General features: G+C 37.5%; 1 pseudogene; it reads right to left on the bottom strand.

The window, feature by feature from the left end:
• Positions 1 to 316: 316 nt before the first annotated feature.
• LOC124899539 lies at positions 317 to 884 on the bottom strand (annotated as a pseudogene).
• Positions 885 to 4,499: the final 3,615 nt, after the last annotated feature.

Genomic DNA, 4,499 nt, shown 5'->3' with positions numbered 1-4,499 from the left:
TGCTTAAATAGAGAATAAAGACCTATTTGAGGTCAAGGTCAAGATTTTAAGGATCATAGCGGTCCTTGATCCAACAAGGGATTAGTTGGGATGGGGAGATTGGGCCCTCAAGAATCCATGTACCACCATAGGGGAGAATTTCTTGGAGAAACTCCATACCCTTATTTTGGATCTTGAGTCAAGGGGAGTCAGTTCTGAGACCTTTTATCAAATAAAAGGGAAGGTACCCCTGTGAAGGGGTTGGGATGAACACTCTACCACACACTGGAGTAGATATCTAGGACTAAGAAAATAGAGATCATGTACAACAACAATCCTATATTTGATGTTGATTTATCCACACTTCCATTCCTTGTAGGGGAAGGATAATTGCTTGCTGGATAGGAGCTGTATGAGCAGTAACATCCATGTATGGCTCCGTAAAAAGGGTGGTGGATAGAAATAGCCTTGTTGTACCTCATTATCATCTTCAATGAGGTGCGGGGATTTGTATCTAATATTTGTTGGGCTTCTATCTTTGGGAGCCTACCCTGTCCTTTTAGTGCAATAAACCCCTCCATCTGAAGTCTAGTGGTAGGTGGTCTTGCGAAGCTTTCAAAAAATAATAGCCTTGTGAGTAACAACAATAATGAAATACGGTAAACCCCAAATGACCTATCTAAGATTAAAGGGGATCCTCAGTAGTGGTGACCCTTTCACTCTTCCACAGACTGATACATATACTGAATTCTCATATGGGAAAGTTGACTCCTGAGTCTGGAACCTGGGGATGGGTCAGAGAAATACTTTCTTTCTCGACCAATAAAGGGGGTGCTAACACATCTGCATGGATTCCAGGTGACAGTTACAAAAATGGTGGGGAAGTTAATAGTACCCGATGATATTCAGGGATTGATGTGGACCCAGAAGGAAAGGATAATCTTTCCTGTCCTGGTACAAGTGGTGACCATTCTATAAAACAAAAAAGACTGAGATATGGGAATCCCTATAAGTCACTAAAACTATAGTAGGAGTGCCCTTTTTACTATCAATATAGGGAACAAAAAAGGGGCTTTGATCCCCTTTAGAATATGAAGAAAGAAATAATGGTCGAAGTTTAGACCTCTCACCATAGTTCTACCTATAGAAAGGATCATAAAAGAGGGGATCAAAATGGTACTCAAATCCATTTATGATCTCGATTTTCTAGATGCATCGTACTTTTGATCTGATAAAGGATTCCACTCTATCCTATGATGGATCAAATAAGAGTGGGGAACCTATCACAGATTCTTGGAATTTGACATCAGGAAGTGTTTTCACACCATCGATCGACATTGACTCATGCTAATCTTGAAGGAAAAGATTGATGATCCCATGTTTTTTTACCCTATTCGGAAAGTCTTTTTCACTAGATGACTCATAAGAGGTGAGAAGGGCCCTTAATCCTTCCCATAAAATGTATTACTATTGGCCAAACCAGGCAATATCTACCTATAGAATCTTGATCAGGAGATAGGAAGGATCCAATAGAGGTACGAAATTCTAATTATTTATAGAATAAGATCTGTTCTATTAACAACAAGTTGTCTTGATGACCAAAAAAATTCTTTCGAAAAAGAAAGCTTCAAAACTCCCAAGACAACAGAGCCATTATTGTGGGGAGTTTAAAGACCATCTAATGCCAAGCGACCTCTCATTCCCTTGTTTTGTTATGGTACAACCTTCCACAAGGACTCCTTAGCTCAGGATGAATAGAAAATGCCTTTCATTTTCCACCTTTCATAGGACCTTGTTGCCTTACTTAACAAGCCCTCAAACCTCATTTGGTAAAGAACGCTGTAATAATAATTAGGATATGAGAGACTCCTGAAGTATTTCAAAAGAAAAGGCCCGATGATAAAGCTGGCGGGGAGACAATACTTGTTATCAGGTCAGAGAGAGGCCTAGCCCAAAAGTTGACCCTTTTAAAAACATATTACATAATAAGGATTTTTTATGAGCGATATGCTAATGAATTACTACTGGGAATCATGGGTTCTATCAAGCTTCGCATAGAAAAACAAAAATGTATCGCCCACTTCCTATAATTTGGCTTGAACCTTTGGATAGAATCTGTAGGATCAACAACCATAGCTGTATCGAGTACGGTATAATTCCTCAGTATGATCATTTGAGAAGTCCCTCAGAGGGCGTCCCCTATATAATTTTGCGAGAGCTAGAGAATCATCTATAATTAATGCACCGTATCCATATAAATTCTTTCCACCTATTCCCTGCCATCTATTCTAAGTTTAGAAAATTGGGTAATAGTATCTTGATCAAAGAGCTGATCAAGGGGATGAGCAGATGAGGGAGTCTACTGGATGCAATTCAACTAGTGGAGACTATTGGAACAACTGGAGTAAGAAATTTCTAAGTCAGCATCTTATAGGGGGACATCAAGGACATATGGAAAGGACCAAGGGAGATCTAATCGTTGCATAGATCAGGTTAGAATAAGGTGCCATTGAATATTCGACAAGCAGTTTCATAATTGGGTACTCATGACCTAATATTATTATTATGTACTCCTACAAGTCAGAAGGTAGCGGGGGAAGGAGAGAGACACTAGGCAAGATTTATCAGTAGCGAAATTCCCTATATGAATAGAGGTACCTATAAAAAAGATACTTCAAAGGCTTTGGGATAGAGGTCTCATTATCCGAAGAAGACCCTGGCAAATCTATGTAGCCTGCTTAATAAATGTCAGTGATGGATACATCATAAATTAGTCCGTGGGAATCTCAATAAGTAGCCATTCCTATTATAGGTGTTGTGATAACCTTTACCAAGTTTAAATGATTGTCGACCACTAGATTCAGTAGTCTGCAATATTCACCCCATCCCACAAGCATAAATCCTCGACATGGAATATAATCCTAAAGTACCCCAAAGACTAAAATAAAGTCAATCAAGAAGGCGGTAAGACCCTTGCAAAGTTCCCCAATAGAATAGAGCTTGGTAATCTCAGATCCAATCAAGATCCAAGCAATGATGTACACTCAACTACTAGTAAAAGAGGAGAAAGTTGACTTTGAGATAAGAAAGAAGGTGCTTCTGGCTGCTTCATTAGTAAGTAAGCTTTTTTTTATTTTTCCTTAACAAAGGTAAAAATCACTCCTAAAAGCAAGATTTCTCTTATGAACGACACTATACCATATAATTTTATTTTCCTTCCTGCTTAAGACACTAGTTTGGATAGAAACGCTGATCAGGAAGGTGGCCTAGCTAACATAGCTAAACATCAAATATAGCTGCATTTCATTGCAGGCTACTATAGAGGCATATAATGTTTTAGGTATTAAGAGAGATATTAAATCTAAAAAAGACACGCTTGCTCACTAGCTAGATAAGGTTGTATGTACCTTTGCTATCTCTTCTACCTATAAGAAAGCTTGAAAGAGGGAATTTTTTGATCTATGACCGGTAAGTAAAGATAGTCTTTCTTTTTAATTGAGCTCATTAGAATTGAAAAGGGCTATTCATAAATAGTTTTCCTTGCTTCTTACCTCTTATCTTATTGTAAGAGATAATCAGAGAGAGAAAATCCTATCAATTCCTTTTCAATAAGGCTATGCTCCTTCAAACCTTTGAAAATATTGAAATTGAATCTTTGTTTTTAGGTAGGTTTTCTTCTCTATGAATAACCAAGGCACATGAAAGTGGTTTCTAGCACTGCTAGGTAGAAAGATGTGATGGCATAAAACTCAATTACGTATGAAGATTGTTCTTCCACTTCAAATGCTTAAAACAGACCATTTTTGGTGTGAAATGACAGGAATTGGTTTGGTTACTTAGGGCCTAATCAAAGTAATCTACTCAATTTTTGGGTTCAATAGTAGGAAAGAAAGAGACCTCTTAATACAATAACATGTTCTAGGGCATCTTTTTCTAATAATAATGGTCTTATTTTACCAGGAATTTTTAATGTTCCATGATTTAACCTACTAGCAACACTTTCAAGATGCCAACTTGAAATATCAAAAAAGTCTTTCCAATTCCAATTTACTGGGAATGTCAGGAACTTTGCAATAGAAACCTCATCTTTTTTGTCGTTGATAAGTTCTCCCCCAGTTCCCTAATATTCATAAGAAATACTAATTATTGAGAAACTACTTTATGAAAGTCTGGTGAGGCCTCATCTGACAGCCTTGCTTCATTCTATGGTAGTTTTCAAGCTAGCATCTATTTTAGCATATCTTCTTGCTTGATTCCAAAATAAAGAAAGAGATGAAGTTCTTAATTATCCAGTTTTATGTAAAAGATAAGCAGTTCATCCCACAAAAGCAATGCTGGCTTTGTTGCAAGTTTATTTGGAATGGTACGAAGTGAGGTAAATTGCCTTTCTTCACACCCCATATGCCTCCTCTACTTACACCACTAGTGATGAACTTGATATGGCTATTCAATGTCAAACTTAGAGTTTTTCTTACTACATAGGCGGTAAAAGAAGCCCCAATCTTTTTTTGTCAAACCCC

Source organism: Capsicum annuum, chromosome 6, assembly GCF_002878395.1.
Source record: "Capsicum annuum cultivar UCD-10X-F1 chromosome 6, UCD10Xv1.1, whole genome shotgun sequence".
In the NCBI taxonomy this organism is placed as follows: domain Eukaryota; kingdom Viridiplantae; phylum Streptophyta; class Magnoliopsida; order Solanales; family Solanaceae; genus Capsicum; species Capsicum annuum.
Note: the sequence above shows the minus strand (reverse complement) of the source record. Positions and strands in the feature narration are given on the sequence as shown.